At 36.1% G+C, this 18,495-nt stretch overlaps 1 protein-coding gene across 4 annotated transcripts in view; it reads left to right on the top strand.

Moving 5' to 3' along the window:
• The window catches only part of LOC136027242 (GTPase-activating protein CdGAPr-like), a 225,586-nt gene that overhangs the window by 76,360 nt on the left and 130,731 nt on the right, over positions 1-18,495 (top strand). The gene's annotated exons all lie outside the window — the stretch shown is intronic.

Genomic DNA, 18,495 nt, shown 5'->3' on the forward strand with positions numbered 1-18,495 from the left:
TCTTGTGTTTTAAAACATAGATAATTTAAACCATTGTGTAATAAAACATAGACCTAGTAAGAAGTAGTGTAACTCCGTATTGCCATTGCTGTGTGTCCATCAAAATGATCCATACACGTGGAGAAAGAACTTAACCCTGCTTAACTCACGATTTAATACGAAATCAGCTACAAATAGTTGAACCGCAGCTATTTTTTCTCAGGTTCTAGGTGTTTAAACCCTCCCCCGGCGATTACCCCTCCCCTGGAAAATAATCCCTCCTCCCGGAAAATACCCCCTCGCGGAAGATACCCCCGTGGAAAATACCTCCGGAAAACACCCCCGCGCGGAAACCTTCCCCTGAGAAATACCCCCCTCCCGAGGAAAATATCCCCCTCGTTCAAAATAGCCTCCTTTGGTAAATACCCTCCTCGTGCAAAATAGCCCCCGTGGTGAATATACCCCCTCGTGGAAAATACTCCCGATCCCCTCCCCCGAACCCCCCCCCCCCTCCGTGGGAAATAAGGCTTTCCAAATTTGAGACTTTTATTCGAGTTTTTTAAGTTTCGTTGAAAAGTGCTAAGGAACGGGTAAAAGAGGAATTTACACACCAGAAGTATCTTAAAAACTTCGAAAAAAAACTCAAATCCATTTGTATTGAAAAGACTTCCATATGGACTTCTGCAATTTTTGGCAGTAGCGGATGACTAATTAAAAAAAAAATTGAAGGGGAAAAAAAAGTAGGCGAACAATCATCAAAATTAAGCTAAAACATACGGCACCAAAAAGTTTAAGAAGGTTTAGCTATCCTTTGAAAGAATAGTTGGCTTCTGGAAACAACAAATTCTTGTTGTTTATTTTTTACGCACGAAAGCATTGTCAAATTCTGTGAATTTGTTTTTCTTATCTTCCAAGTGTAAAACTATCGCAAATCAACATTAATAAATGAATGAAACCCAAAACTAACAGAAATTACAATAGATTGCCTTGTCAAACTCATAACGAGCAAAATTTAAAAGGAGTATGGCTGACAACACCCATGTCTTCTTCAGACCAAAACATAATTTACACTTTACTTATAGAAAAAAACGAAAACAAATACCGTGTATTGTCAGTTTGATATACATATTCTACTATCTATTCCTTATAGTTTTAGTACTTCTTTATATGTTAAAGTAAAAAAAAAGTGAAAACATTTAAAATGTATTTCTCAAGACCTCGCTCTTCACGTTAAAGTTTTTTTTGAATTTTAAAACAAAGCTTATTGTTCTAATTAAAAGGCCATTGTGTTTCAAGAATCGTTCTTAAAGAATTAGGACAAAAAATCAAAACTTTAGCGTAAAGAGCAAGGTCCTGTGGAACGGGCAACTATTTTCCAGGGGAGGTATTCTGTCTATGACCTCCACTTCACACCTCCTTAATCCATGTTTTAATGATTTTCCCACTTTCTTTACATTACTGTTATTTTCATATGATCTATCATTAAAATAATTCTTCTACAGTTCCTTGTTCGTTTCTATTAAGAATAAAACATGTTCGCTAATATTCCTAGTTGCGTTTTTAACTTTCCTCTCTAAGACTCCATCAGCCACTTCACAAACTATTTTGCTAAAATTATTCCATCCATCTTCTACATTGTTAGGTTTTGAACTCTCCAATTTACTATTCCACTGTTCCTCGAAAGTCTCTCAAATTCTCATTCGGGAGACTACCCAAATCATAGTTTCCCGGAAGGTAGTTACCCTTCCTAAATTTCGGCTTTAAATTAACCCTTGACAATACTTGATGGTGATCTTTACTTTTAACATCAGTAATAGTACTCCTATATAACCTAGGATCTTGTATCGATCCTGCCACTCTTTGCTTTACAATAACGTAATCAATATCTGTCTTACTATCATGTGAATACGATGTTAACTTATGGGTAATTTTATGACCAAATGCTGTTTTGGTTATGACTAGATTGTTATACCTACAAATCTGTTGCAGTCACCATTACTGTTTTCTTTTCCTACACCAAATTTACACAGGAAAGGATACAATCTATCCATATTTCTACCGATGTGGGTGTTAATATCTCCTAATAAGTGCAATGTTTCTACCTAGGGTTTTACCTATTTGTTCCCGTATCTGTAAGTAAAATTAATCTACTACTACCATCAGTCAGTTCTACAGGGGCATATACTACTATTATTGATAACCTGCACTTTTTAGTCAAAAAATGAGCTACTAGCATTCTATTATTAATACCTTCACAACCTAAACAATACCTGGCAACTTCACTATTCATCATGAGCCCTACTCCTATACATTCCATCCTTCCTGCTTGAGTGAATAAATACTATATCCCCTAATTTTATGTTTCCTACCCCTTGGATATGAGTTTCTGAACTAAGTCCTGAAGCATCTAAGTTTGAAGCATCTAATTTCAACTGTCAAAACGTCGGTACGATAGTTGTCTAACGTTGTAACATTCTAAGTTGCAATGTTGAATGTTCCAAGTTGCATTCCAAGTTGGCCTCGGGAAAAGCAGTGGTCCCACATTTAGCGCAGGACAGGGACTAATAACACCTTTTTTGTTTTGTTGACACGAAGTGCTTGAGCCAGCTTAGAAGCGGACAGCAAGAAGTCCCTTGGTCCTCCAGTCCCCGGGATAAGTCCCAGTCCAGTCCAGGAATGAATAAAAATTCATTCACTCCAACTTGTTTAATTGTTGTTGTTTTTTTTTTTTGAGTAAATGAATTTTTCTTTTATTTGTCGGTTTTTCGCTATTATCCGTCGATGGCAGTTCAAGGTTTTGGATTTTGTGCAAATCGCGGATATTGGTGAATGACTCGCCTTATGGTTGTTAGTTATTTGGTTTTAATTCTTCTAGTTTTGACTTCTACTGAATTTTATTTATCTTTTAATTTTGGTTTTTTCATTAATTTTGTTTTTTCACATTGACTTTCCGTGTTTGCCTTTAGTTTTTTCTTTGTCTTTTTTGGCGTTTTCCTTAAATATATTTTTTTTTGTTCGCGCTGAAGAAGAGAGGTGGTTGTCCTCTCGAAATATTCGCTTTGTGTGTTTTTTTTCCAGTATTTTTGTTTGGCTTAAAAAAAAAACATTTTCGATCGTTTCTTCTTTATACTATGGCAAGCCAGTGTGGTTTAAAAAATTGTCTTAGATTCCATCAAGTTCATGTACGTGTCGAATTGCGGGGTTTCGCAATGCTCCTGCCTGAATTTTACGGGCATCTCTCCGCCGACCTCAATGAGGAGGGGGGAGAGGGGTCACTCCTCCATTTTTGTTACGTCCCTGATTTCCTAGATCTCAATGGGGAAAGGAAAGTTGTGCTTAGGCCCCTGGCTCCGTGCAAATTGTACACAATATGTTTCGAAACAGCGTGAAGTAAAACTGTTTTCTCCGTCTTGACTATTTCGAGAGCTCATAGCTGACAATGACTTTTCGAACGCCTTTTATTTTGTAGGGTACCCAGGTGATTTTCCAAAGCTATAAGGGACCAAATATGTTTTTTTGTTGTTGTTTTTTTTTTTTTTAATTGTAAGCGAAATTAAAGTGGATTTCGTTCCAATTGCTTTTTTTCAAAAAGGGTATAGTAAAAATTAAAGCCATGCAAACGAATTTAGGCTCTTGCGTAAATTTTGATTTGTTAAGTCATTTAGAAGTTTAATTTCCATGGAACTTTGACTGGAATGTTTTTTTGAAAAAAAAATTTGGACAAAATTTACTTTTTTTTGTTTTTTTTAGGAAGAATTCGTATGAAAAACATTTGCAGTCGATATTTTTCTAATATATCCCCCCTTCCGCTTCCATATGAAGTTCTTTTCGACCCTTGTAAATGATTCTTTTTTAGCATTCTTTCAAGGGCCAGTTAATATCTGCCCAAAGATCTAAAGGCAAAGATATTGGACGCAATGAAAAAAAGATCTAATTACTGATTGAAACACATTTCCAATATACAGGTGTATCGTATTTTGGCATTCTGTAGTACTGCTTATTGAAATAATATTAGTTTTATTTTGCCTGTGTGATATGCAGAAGAGGTTTCAACATTCAATTAAATTTTTAGAGAAAACCGCTTCAGTGCTGCTGCTTTATTAGAAAAACAAGGCAATCTCACATTAATGTCAAAAGTATTTTATCACCGTAGAGTTTCCGGGCTTTGATGCATCAAAGTTTCTGGTTCCAATTGTATTTTTTTCGTAGTTTAATTATCCATGGTATCAAGTTAATACGAAAGCTTGTCCTTGTTTTTATAAAGGCAAATTCACGGATTGAAATTGCGCAAATGCGAAGTATGTCGGAAATCCGTTATATAAAATTGACAAGAAAGACTACTGGGAAAAGAAAACGCACTCACAGTAAAATGAGAGATGTGAATTGCTTCTAAATATTATTTTCGGATAAAATCGAAATAATATTTTAGAATTCAGAAGCATTCTTTTTATTTGTTTCACCAGTTAAACTAAAAAAAAAAACCCAAAACAGGATGAAATGTTTTTAACATAATTTCAGTATTTTCAAAGTTAGTAATAGAATACTTTCTTTTTACTTCTTGTCCTAAAGTTCACACTTCCTTTATATTTGTATGATGGCCTATTCCACCACTATTTGTGTAAGTCCTGTTTTCGAATGGTCCCAGCTGGTTTGGATGATTTCGAAATCAAATCATCCTAAAAATGGGATCAAATCATTTAAAATACTATTCACTAAAGCACATGATAGTGGAATTGAATCCCATTTGTCTTACGGCTTATCGTTTAATATAAGGTTAGTCAAAGGAGTGCGAATAACTTTTCGTAGAAAACCTAGTAGCCTATATCTTTCTCAGTTTTTCGAATCACCAGGCACTTCCGCCTATCCTTACATGCGTTCTTGGCCTCAAAGAAAAACAGCTAAATTCCAAAACAATATCCACATAAGAAAATATAATTAAATTTTAGGTACAACAATAACAATTGAACCAAAAAGACCACCTTTTATCAAATAGGGCTTGCCACAGAGATGTCACTAGTGTATTACGGCTTCAGCCCTTTTAGTAATCTAAACTAATTTTAAAACCGCTTAAGTTTTGGTAAATGACTTGGAAAATCCGAGATTTACACCGGTAATTATTTGACATGGTTAATTTAATTTTAAAATAATGCTTGTTTACAAATTTGTTTCCGGTTGGTGCTCCCATGCTTCTTCATTTTGAAGGTAATGTTTATCTAAACTCAAAACTCTGGATCTTCACACAAGTAAAAAAAGCACACGTACCTGAAGGTTTTCAGTCACGCATGGTGAAACCGCACTTCAAAAATTCAATGGGAAAGTTCTTAAAAGTCACTTATGCAACGTATCTCGCAAATAGTAAATTGCCATTCTTGTTTTGTTTTTAATGCCTTTCTTTTCTATTGTATTGTCGCTTAATACAAATTATATTTGTAGCAACACCCGTATTAATTGGCCCTGTTGCATATTTGTGCTAATTATGAGACCAATTTAATTAATTGGAAATATTTCTGAGACAAACATAAGTTTTTTACACTTTGAAAAAAACATGAGCTATAGTTTCGAAAGAATATTTCAAATAGAAATAAAAGCTTATTATTTGTTTTACGTGCAAGTCAGATAGTTTATTAGTTATCAGTAAATCTATGGAAAAATTCATCAGATTGTTCAAAATCATATGTTTCCATAGTTCTAATCACCAATTTTCAACTAGCAACACAATACTACCTAAGAATAAAAATTATTCTTGATTAGTTTATCTAAGAATGGTAGCTATGCGTACTCTATTAGAATGGGTAGCTTTTCCATTAGCCTTTACTTGTAACCTTAGCCTTTACTTGGTAACCTTAGCCTTTACTTGTGCCTTAATAAATTTTTTATGAAAAAATTGAATAGATCAAAAAACTAAATATCTTGGCAAAGAAAAATGTCTTATTCAATAATTAGTTTACTTAATAAAGACCAATGTATCGCATTTATTATTATTTTTTTCTGGCCATTTTTTTTAAAATAATTTTTGTAGATTTTTGAAGGAGAATCATTCGACCGGAAAGTAAAAGCTCGAAAGGGTCGAAAGGTATGGGAGGGTATCTAGCCGCTCTTACTTCCCATTTCTGCCCACAGGCACCTACACAACCTCAAATAACATTTTCTTTGAGGATAGCTACTTCACTCGAAAGGTCCAAAACATGTGCCTATAAGGGACAATATCTGTTCCGCATAGACCCAAGGGCCAACAGACCATCGGGGTGGAATTGATCCATTACAGATACAATTTTCGTAAAAAAGGAAGTACAGAAAAGTGATGCCGAAATGAGACTTTTCCGAAATGGATAGTGATGCCAAAAAGGAAAGCCGGTCAATACCTGCTAACCCAGTGTGGTGGTATGTTGGATGGGATGGTCCATGGCCCCAACTTTTCAAGCTTCAGTAATATAAATTAAAATTTATATTACTCAAAATTCAGAAAGGTTTGTCATGGACCCCCCGCCCCTTTTTTCAAAGTATGTGTGGGGTGTGTTTTTTAAAATTCTCGCCCTTTTTGGAGGGGGAGGATTAAAGAATGGTAGTACTATCATTTTCACCTTGATTTATGTTTATTTGAAGTTAGGCTTCATTTCCCATTTTAGTTTCTACTTGTTTTAGGTTTCACTTCATTGTTGATAGGAATTGTTTTGAGGGGCAATGCTTTTTCTTTCTTTGTTTTTTTTTTCTCTCCTAAGGCCCTGATTTTGGTTAACTGTGAGAAAGCGGTGAGGGTTTCACTACCTCTTCGGTTTTTAGGGCAAATGTGGACCTCAGGGGGATTGATGAATATGACATTACATTTTGGCGTGCCATTCCTGCTTGGGGCCGTGGAGAATGCTTCTTTTTTTTCGTAGCTGATAGTCTGAGCTGAAGTTGAGTTTATAGTATATGCCAGAAAAGACTATCTGAAGTTGTTCTGTCAAGTTTTTGTTTCTTCGAGGAGTGCTTCTGCTTTCCAGCGAAAAGCTCCGTTCTTGCTACCAAGCAAGCAGCCACCCCTTTCGGACTGAGGCTAAGTAAAAAAAATAATAGTTACGATACTTAACAGTTCTCTGGCTTTACTACCAAAATATAATTTCAAAATAACCAATGGAAAAATCCATAAATGCAAAATAAAGAACAATCAAAAAAAAAAAAAAAACAAACAAACTGCGGGTCTAATAGTGCTGCCGTATACTTTACAAGCCGTTTCTGTTTATGAAAAAAAAGCTTTTTTCAAATGAAAGTAAGGAGCGACACTGAAACTTAAAACGAACAGAAGTTATTACATATGTAAGGGGTATGCCCCCTCCTCAATACCTCGCTCTTCACGTTACAGGGTTTTTAGTACTTAAAAAAAAATACTTCTTATCCTAATTAAGCAGCCCTTGTATTTCAGGAGTTGCTTTTAAAGAATTGGGACACAATTCAAATTTTAGTATAAAGATTGGGGTATGGATGAGGGGACAACCCCCTTATACACAGAATAATTTATGCTCATTTTAATTTGTAATGTTGCTCCTTACTTGCAGTTGAAACTGCAGTTGTAGTTGAACTTACTCCTTACGCAGTTGCTTGTTTTTAATTTAATTTCTGATCGTTTTTCAAATTGTACCGAAAAATTTGTCTCTTCCTCTATGGGAAGTTCCTCCCCCCAGAGAACTCCTCCATGGACAGGTAAAAGGTAAAGGATACGGCAGTAGACTTTACAGTCCCTACCGGCGGTGCTGATCTCCGTTTCTTGGCCCTTCAGCCAGGAACTGCAATGGGGGGGGGGGGGCAACCATCCTGTGCTTTCGCACACCCTTCCTGTTTACCTTCCCCAGATTTCTTCAGGTACCCATTTAGAGCTGGGTCGACTCTGGCTAAGCTTACAGAGTCACGCCACTGACCCCCGTCCCAAACTGAACAATGGGGTACACTGGGATTCGTGCCCACGTCCTTTCAGACAAAGGATCCCAAATCCAGCGCACCGACCGACTCGGCTAGGACGGCTCTCCATGGAAAGCTACTACTACTACTAACAACTCACAGTAGCACCAAGCCACTTGAGGCCAACGCTGCTACGCACGCTCCTCCATCCCAATATTTCAAAGCCTCCCTCTTTACACCCTCCCAGGAAGTTCCCATTTCCCTCCAATCTTTCTTTACATCCTCCCATCCCAACCCTGGACGACCTGCTTTCCTTTCAGCCTTAGACGATTGGTCGAAAAGGACAATATTTGGCAATCCGTCATCCTTCATCCGCAGAACGTGCTCTAGCCATTTAAACTTCCCCTTTTTATAGCCCTTGAAAGTGAGATTGAACCACACTTTTCATACAGCTTACTGTTTGAAATTACTGTATGAAATACATACATACAGCTTACTGTATGAACCACACCACTCGGTGTGGAACCCAAACCAATCCGTAGGCAATTTCTCTGGAAAACATTTAGCAAAATCCTCCTCCGTCTTTTCGGAGCACCCATCCTTCAGAATCATATTTGCCCACTGTCATTACTGTAGCTTCCAATATCCTAATCTTAGTTCGCAGACTTATCTTCATATTCTTCCAAACTTTTTTCAAGGTTCAAGGCTCTTTATTATAATAGTCATAAATTCTTTGTTTTTCCGTTGGCAGTGAAAAACATTCTAAGCCTTGGCTATTCTACCTTTTAACATCTTCACTACTCTCGCCGTCTTCAATAAAACCACTAAGGTAACTGAAGCTGTCCATTTGATCGACCTTTTCGTTACCCAATGTTACCTTTTCATCTTCACTTATTTCTAGCCCTAGCGACTTAGTCTTCGTAACATTAATTTCAAACCTACTATAGCACCCTGAAGTCGGAAAACCTCTAAAAACCTAATAATTTTGCTCACACTTTCATCTTGAATGCTTAAATTATCAGCATAATCTAAGTCCAGGAAAGTTTTTCTTACCCATTTGATTCAGCCTTCTCCCATTGTTTATCAGAATAATCCATATACACGGGGATAGAACACTGCCCTGGTGAACTCCTAATTTAGTACAAAACCAGCTACTAACCTCGTGTCCTACCTTAACCGTGGCAGTATTATTCTCGTACATAGCACTCATCACTCTAATGCATTTGTGTGGTATACCATACAGGGATAAGACCTTCGCTATAGTTTTTCTTTCTGCTAAATCGAACGCTTGCTCATAATCTATAAAACTGAGGACTAAAGGTGTTTGATGACTCCGATACATCTCAATTATTAACCTAAGGTTGACATTTTCTCGACACCCTCTACCCTTCCTAAAACTGCACTGTTCTCCACTTGAAACTTCGTCTGCAATATCTCTCAATTTAAAAAGTATCATCATACCAAGTAATTTACTACCTACAAAAACCAGGCTAACGCCTCTCTAATTATCGCACTCCTCTCCTATAATTATCCAGTCTTCTCCATGCCTACATGTGTTATGTTCTCCCGTTGCTCCAGTACTCGTGCCCGGTGTGGGGTTCATCTGCTATCTGCACTGCGTACCTATTACGCGGCATGGAGTCCGTCCAGAAAAGAGCAACAAGGATTATACTCCAAAACCGTGACATACCCTGTTATCAAGCCCTCGCGAAACTGAATTTATATCTACTTAAAGTCCGGATTGAACACCTGATTCTGCAATTCAGAAAATCTGTCCTAGCCAATACGAGCCACCGATCACTACTACCCGAACCAGCCCCTCCCAATAGTCGAACTCAGTTACAAAATAAACTTCTACCCCCTAAAGTACAAACTAATCGTTACGCCAACTCATTTGTGCCTTTCTTCACATCGATTTTCAATGCTAAGCAGTAGTGTTTGATTTTTGTTTAAATGTAAGAATTTGTAAAAAAAAAACTGAATTTTAAGAACTTGTAAAAAACGATAGTTTTTAAATCTCTCTCTCTCTCTCTCTCTCACTCTCTCTCTCTCTCTCTCCTCTCTCTCCTCTCTCTCTCTCTCTCTCTCTCTCTCTCTCTCTCTCTCTCTTTCTCTCTCTCTTTCTCTCTCTCTCTTCTCTCTCTCTCTCTCTCTCTCTCTCCTCTCTCTCTCTCTCTCCTCTCTCTCTCTCTCTCCTCTCTCTCTCTCTCTCTCTCTCTCTCTCTCTTATTTATTTATTGTAAGCAGCTTACATAAATAAATAGTGTTGAAAATGGGCATATCCATGCTAAACAACGTCTAAATATCAATCTACAAGGAAATGAAATCAACTCACCGATAGTTTCCACAAAATGGCGATCCTATCACTTTTTAATCAAAAATAAATTAAAAATTTTCTGCGACATCGAGGATCCAGTTCCTATCTTTAACGTGGGCACGTCCAGATTTACAACTCCCTCCCAATTTACTAACATGCCAGTACAATATTTTACTATCATATCGTCTCATTGCATCTTCAAGATCCTTCGGTATTTTATAAATTTTATCCACTTCATACCTCCGTATTTTATATTCTAATGCTTTCTCAATTTTCTTGACATTCCTTTTATTTTCCTATGATCTATCACTCGGATAATTCTTGTACAATTTCCGTCTCCTCTCTATTAAACATAAAACCGTTTAACTGATATTCGTATCTGCGTTTATTACTTTCTTCCTTAAGACACCATCAGCAACTTCGAAATATTTTCATAAAATTATTCCATCCATATTTTACATTGTCAAATTTTTAAACTCTCCAGTTTAGTATTCAACTGTTCCTGGAAAGTTTATCTCAAATTATCATCCTGGATTCTACCAATGTCATAGCTTCCCGAAAGGCGGTTAACCTTCTGAAATTTCAGCTTTAAATTAACCTTATTATGCGTACTGTAATTTTCTATAGGAAATCTGGCAAATTCTCCCAATGTAAAATTTTCCCCTGATTGTTCACCCACAGAAACTTCCCTGCCCACAGAAAATTCTCTGTGGAAAATATCCCCCAGCTGAATCCCTGCCTCCTTCCGATTGGTTTGTTATTTTCCCAATCACAAATACTATTTGTAAACAATGGGCAAATTTCGAAGCTTAATGCCCTCTACCCAAGGGCTGTGGGGGGCATTTTTATCACCAAAGGTATAGTTATTGGACCTTTTAACTATGCTGATCAAAATGGATATATCAGAATAGTGATCAGTTGACTGTGAAAAAGGGGTGTGGGAGGGCTGCAAGTTGCCCTCCGATCTTTTTGGTCATTTGAAAAGGGAACTAGAAATTTTAGTTTCTGTTCGAATGAGCCATCTCTTGATATTCTAAGACCATTGGTTCGACACCAAAAGATCGCATCCGCGATCTTTTGATCGCGATGGAGCTTGAACCTCTACAGTATGGGAGCTGAAACCTCTATAGTATGTTTTCCTGATACGCTGAATCAGACGGTACAATTTTCATTTACATTCCTTGACTTTTTGTGAGTGTTTTCCATCTTTTTCAAAAATCTGGCAAATTTTTTCAGGCTAGTAGCTTTTGATGAGTAACACTAAACGTAATGGACCGTATATATTTGTAATTAGCATAATAAGTCAAGTCTTTGGATGCATCTATTGATATCAGAACTTCGTCTTTTAAAGTTTCTGTTATTATTGAGCCTAGTCGCTCCTTGCTTAGAGTTCATGATATTGATTGAGCTGGTATTTTATTATGTTTTATGTTTGGAAGTGATGTAGGGAAATGATATTGCATGTACCTTCTAAATTTTTCTAGCGCTCTTATTGATAATTATTGATTGCCTTGTTGGATTTTTAGCAAGAACGTAGGAATTTCGCTCTTTTTAAAATAGAATCGCCCAAGGATTTCCGATATGTCGTAATGGAGACAAAAAGTAGGTCTACAAGCCCTCCAACGCCCCTGTCCCGCCCACTGTCAAATTTTGAAGGGGCTGATAGACAAGTTGCATATTATTTGAACCAGGGTCACGTCATTCTTTTAAAGGATCTCTGTACAGTTGGAGAACTGAAGTGAGTAGTGGCCCCTTCCAAGTGGGCTAATGCCTCTCCGGCCCTTCGCTGCTAACTTTATTGTAGGAAGGTGGGCATCCCGCATCTTGTTTAACCGCTATGATGCAAGGGTTTCCAGTTTGTGTGGTTTGAGGACCAAAGAGTCAAGCTCTCTAGTAGGCCACCCCCACCACCTTGTACTTTATAGCAGAAAGGTAGTCATGTTCCACCTTAGTTAAATTAGAAACGTGAGATTATTTTAAATCTGTATAACTGAAGATAGGTTCGTTTTTCAATATGTGTTACTGAAGGCACGAAATAGGTCCTTCGCTCTTCCATTATCTCCTCCTTCCTACCAAGGCCAACTATTTTCCAGAATGACATGCATGTTGTACTTTTCTTGAGCAGAATCGTGCAAGTATCTCCTGTCTGTGCTATAGAAAAATCAAAATGTACCTGTGACCTCCACTACTCTCCTGTCCCTGTCACCACCATGTTTAGTGCAAAGGTGGATATTTAGCCCCTTTTTTCAGAATCATACTGCAAGTTCCACTTATTATGATTGGTTGTGCAAATAGACCTCTTGTCCTTCCTGCGCCACCTCTCCCACTACCACCAAGCTTTAGCTGTAAGTTCAGCAACCTGTTTTTATCCATAAGATTTAAACTTACGGGACAAGCACATTTATTATGATTACATCGGAACTATGCTTCTGATAGGGTACTCTCCTTCTTCGACCTTTGCAAGAAAGTGTGCAGTTCAGCTTCAAACTTAAAATGCAAACATTTGGCCGATGGAGACCATGGAGATTGATTTTCAAGGGCGTACAGCAGTTTCGAGTCTCACCTATTTTTGCACAAAATTGCCCAGATTAATTTGAAATATTTTAGGCAGGTACCTAAAGGTCCTGGCAGTGGTAGGCTTAAATACTCTATCACTGAAAGTGATTGGTAAGCTAGAATGGTAAAGCATGTTCATATTCAGGAGCGAGAAATTTCATTTTCGGTTTTAATTGACGTAGTTTAGTGTGGATTAATGGTCGTCGTATTGGCTGATAAATTTCATCAATAGTAGACGTTAATCCTAATTAACAGTAGAAACTTTGCAATTGTAGTCTTGATTGGAGTACTCGTGGTACGGGGATCCGCACAATTATTGTTGACTTCTACATTGAAATAGTAGCCTCAGATCTATAATACAAAATCTAACAGATATTAAAATACCGTTATTGATCAAATTCAAACACTATTTTGTAAAATGTGTCTTAAAGTGTTTTCATTGTATTTTTAAATTGCAATATTAGCCTTAGATTGTAATCAACAAAAGGTTAAATTCTGAAATAACAACTTTAGTGAGAATCAACATCTATTTGTGTAATATGGAAATAATATGTTTTCATCTTGGACTTCTATATTGGAATATTAGCCTCAGGTTTGTGATCAACATGCCCAGTAGTTGTTATAGAACAATCCTTGTCTAAATCGAAACACCATTTCTGAAATGCATATTTAGTGTTCTTTGACTGACTTATAGATAGTCAACGACAGCATTTAATCGATAGTAAAGAAACAAAACTAAACGCTTTTGTCGATGAAACTGACCATAGGTTTCTTAAACATTTCACGTTGCCTAGGCAACATAAAACTCAAGTTTATGCTAGTGTCTAATTTTTAAGTTTCATTTATGTTTGATATCTTCCAGCTGATTTCTGTTCGTTTTAAGCGTTAGAGGCACTCTTTACTTTTCACGGAAAACTTCTATATTTTAATTTAATTTTTTATTTAATTTATCATTTAATTTGAACTTAAAACTACATTTTAATTTATTTTTTAATTTAGTTTAATTTTATTAATATTTTTTTAGTTCTAACTAACAGTACAACCGTGCCAATAGTAGTTTTGGTAGGAGTAAATATTAGGAGGGGCCAACATATTATCTGACGCTCATAGTGAATTTTAGTGAAAATACAAAGTTTAGTGAAAATCACACATTATTTTAAAAATTGATCTTGCAATTTGCAAAGATGCTACTTATAGATTCCAAAGGTAGCATTTGAAATTGTTTGTCGATTTAAGGTCGAAACCTGACATTTTTTAATCAAACTCTTTGATTAAGTCAACAAAATTTTAATATGAGCAAGAAGCTTTGAATGCTTTGAACGGATTTCGTGACATTTTAGTTACATAAAAATCGAACAACCACTTTGCTGATTTTTTCAGTTTGTCTTAATGTCACTTGAGTCCCATCTTTAAACGATGTTGAGAAGAAAAAAAGAAATTATCTTTAAACGATAAAGTTTGTGGCGTTTCCTTTGTCTTGAAGTGTACCAACTAATAACCTGCACTCGATGGAAAAGCAAACAAACTCTATTATAAAAAAAAGACATTAATTTCTAGTTTTCATACCATTTGACTATTATCATTTTGCCCTCCCTCGTGAACTTACATAGTTTTTCGTTTGTGTTCATTTTATACCTATGTTGAATCGGTTTGATAAAAAAAAAAAAAGTTTCGTCAAATTGATACGGTGCACTTAGCTCAAAATGTTTAACCACCGCTCTCCTAGTATTATATATTTTATTTTTTTCTTATTAAGAAATATTTCCCGTGAAAATCACGAAAACGGGTAGTCGATTGCTCTAATGTTCGTCATTAGTTTGCAATTATGTCATTAAGAAGACCTTAAAAAGAGAGAGAAAAAAATAAATAAAGATCATCACCTTGAACTTCACCTTTCTATTAACTTAAGGATGTGGTTAGATATGCTTTATATATATTTATATTTTTTTTATCTAAATTCTTTTGCTTCTTTCTCCAAATCATATGTGATTCGTGGTTAAGAATTTATTAGAAAAAAAGGGGGGAAAGGCAAGGTTGGGCTCTACAGTTGGTGTTGATGACTGAAATCTAGAGTTGATTACTGGTAGCGACTTCAGTGCTTTATATTAAGGCTTTTGTTTTTGTAAAATTACAGTAAGAGTTTAAAACTTTAAAATGGGGAGTATCGAACTTATATAAGATCTCAAACTTATAACCAGAGGAATTACTATGAAGAAATGAAACCTAAAAAAAACAAAAAAAAAAACTAAAATTACAATAAAAAACTGAGTCCAACTTAAAGACATACAAAAATAAGTCTGGGTTTCTGCTCCTTCGTCCTGCAAAAGAAAAATGTCTCATTTATGTTGTACTAAAAAAAACAGGTTGCCGAAACTAAGTTTTTTTTTCTAGCTACGTGTTTTTCTGTATATTTGAAATAAATGAATATTTGAAAACAAGAAAAATCGGAGAAAATTGAATACACATTATGTAAATAAAAATAAAGAGATTTTACAATTAAAATTGTGGACAGAAATTAATTCGTAAGTTTGAGTAGTATTCAAATTGGTGTATGTTATAATGAGAAAAGAAAAGCGTTTTTGTTTGGTTTTAATTAATGAATTTGGCAATAGGGGGGGGTGTTGGAGGCCCAAGGCTCCCAGCTTTAACACTACAATCATAGAGATTAAACTTCCTCGCATGACTCTGATTTTCAGCAAGGCATGTCATGTTCACTTGTTGTGGAATGTATACGGATTGTGTTTTGAGTTTGAAATTTTATATTGCGATATCACGTCGTGCCCTTCAGTCATGGAGATTGAAATACCTTGTATAGCTCTGATTTCAACCAGGTCCTGCATGCCCATCTTTCTATTAATCAATTTAAAAGAAAGTAAAGAGCCATATTAAAACCTAAGACGAGACAGAAATACAATTATTTAATATTTAAAACTTAAATCGAGACCAGTATCAATTAATAAACGAAGCCCAAAACGATCAGGAATTAATATCAATCAATCAATACTAAAAACTTTGTATTTCGATAGGTGGGTTTTCTGTTCATCATAGCATTAACAACAACACAACAACAACAAAAAATGATATTGTTAGGTCAATCGGAATTTACAAATTATGGCAGGTTTTTAAATCGATCGAAGAGCTTGTGTTGAAAGCTAATGATGCGTTAAAAAGATTGGAGGTCTGTATGAAGCTTAGCTTACTGTATGTCAACGTCATAAAACCTTCTTAATGACTTTCTGCATAGTAGGTATGTCAGTTGATGCTAGTAGTCTTGTTGTGTTCTTCTAGGAGGCCTGTCCAACAAGTTCAGATTGTAGGGTACATCGGATTTTTCATAGATTCAAATCTTTCATGGAAGCATTACGGTGATGTTATTTCTGCAAAATTGCCAAACCAGTTAAAATGTTGCGTAGACTGAAACATTTTTTGCTATAGCGGATTCTACGAATCATTTATCACCCAATTGTTTTCCCATATATCTCATATGGCTGTCTGATCTAGAAAAGCACTTTTACAGCAATTTCAGAAGCGTCCAGATTCTTCAGATCATAGCTGTGAGGATTATTAGCAAGTATGTCAAAGATGTGAATGATGTGCTTGTTTTAAGTCTGTAAGTTTACTCAACGTCAGCACACTACGTGATTATCAAGCGGCAGTTTTCGTTTTCCGGTGCGTGTATAACCTAGTCCTAATCGTTTTTCGTGATGATTACCATGCTCACAGTAAAATCCGTGAATATAATGCGACGAATATTGAAAATTTAGTGGTTGAACTTAGAAGTAACACTGGATCAGGATTTTAATTACAGTTTCTTGGAACTGCAGTCTTGAATAATCTACTAGTGAGCATTAGGACAGCTGAACATCTTTTAGAGTTTAAAAGAAATTTAAAAGCATGTTCATTAAATGATGGCTGAAATGGGCGCTTGTGTTGGTTTGATAAGGAGGATTGGTTGGTTGAGAGTGTTAGGGAGGAATGGTTGGTTGCGGTGGTAGGAAGTAATGTGCGGGTGGAAGGTTGGGCTGATAGGGAGGGAGTAGTGCTATTAGAAGGTATATGTTTATTTTGAAAATGATAATGTGATCTGCGTTTGTTGTAGTTTTTTCTTTATGTTGTTTGTTGCTGTGTTTAGAATTTTTTTTTTCTACTGCACGTCAGCAAAAACTTTGGTTTTTCCAGTAGTGCAGCAGATGTAAGTTGTAAAAAGCTAAAACTGTCTATCATTAAAGTCAGCACCACTTCTGTCTATCCTCTTTAAATTCAACCGATTTCAGAAAAATAATGTTTAGCCTATGTTGGGGTTTCATATTTCGTTACGACCCATGTTTTTCATTTTCTTTTTCTTATTTTTAATTCGTTTGACCCAGCATACTTGACCTGTTAGTTCCTTGACGATCGGAGACAAAACAATTTTGGGCACGACGAATCACTATAAAGATCTTTCTCATAGCGTCTGTATCTTCTGAGATCCCTTTGTCTCTGTTTACTTTACCATAAAACCTAAACCAGTCTGAAAAAAACTGAATTTTTTTGGCTCGCTTTTAAGTGTCACATATCCATTAATTCATAGTTCAAATATTCTATTTTCATTAAGGTGTACCTGGCCCTGTCTACATACCCTGTATTAGTTCGTATTTCTCCTGTTCTGCAACCTTGGAAAATCCTTCTTACCTGGTACGGCCATGCACTTCGAAACTCATCCCCAAGAGCTTCTCAATAAGCTAATCTAAGCAGCCACCCTTGTGACACCTTCACAATACCTTCCGAGAATCTAACTATATTCACTAACCGACAACTTAGCGAAAAAGAAATCTTGAATTTCCTCTAACTAGTATTTCTGTTTTATGCATAGGCATCTCTTATAATATCCTAGCTGTACCCTACCTTGTTTATCACTTTTATGGAATACCCAAAGCTCCAATGCATAATGCATCACAGATATCACCTTGTTCTCGAAAATTTTCTCCTGTGTCTTAGTCCCTTACCCAGCTCATTAAGATTAAGTTCGAACACTTCCTTCCCATCTCCTCGTTGCATCCTGCATGTCTGCTAAATATTTTACCCTATGTCGTAAGCCTCATTCTGAAATATTTTCCATTCTTCCTGTATTTGGATCTCTTTCTCCTAAAATTGATTTCTGTGGCTCAATTAATTGGCGCTCCTTTCTGAACTCTGAGACTATTGTTTTACTAACATATTACGTACTAGGAAATGGTAACCAAACATGAAAAAGGATTAAATTGATTTTTTTTATGGTTGGACGTCCCTATGCATGGAGACTTACTGCAAATAGGTTATACTTCATTTTATCTTAATTTGCCTGCATCCGGTGGTCATCTGCGTATCGAAACTGAGAGCTTTTTTTAAAATTGGCAGATGATTTTAAATATTGCGATATGTCTTGTTGAACCACAAAATAATAGTTCTAATAAATTATATTAACTAAACACATAAATGAGTAAATCAAGAAGGGAGGAAATCCTTGGTTAGCAATCTTACAAATTGATGCTGGATTCCCACCACCTGGTACACATCTCAGAACGTCAGGCATTGGGGGATCCAGGATTTTTTTTTAGCGCAAAAATATTTAACTCCGATAAACTTACGAACAAAGAAATACCAGCAGATTAAAGGGAACCTCAACGATTTTACGCCGTGGGTCGTTGTGGAAATGGTCGTAAATTTAATCTGAAATCTGCTGAGGCTTAAAGTTCTAATAAATCTTTTGAACTTAAAATGATACAAAAATACTGATGCAAAAAACAGTA

The sequence above is a fragment of the Artemia franciscana genome, chromosome 5, assembly GCF_032884065.1.
Source record: "Artemia franciscana chromosome 5, ASM3288406v1, whole genome shotgun sequence".
NCBI classification, from domain to species: Eukaryota; Metazoa; Arthropoda; class Branchiopoda; order Anostraca; family Artemiidae; genus Artemia; species Artemia franciscana.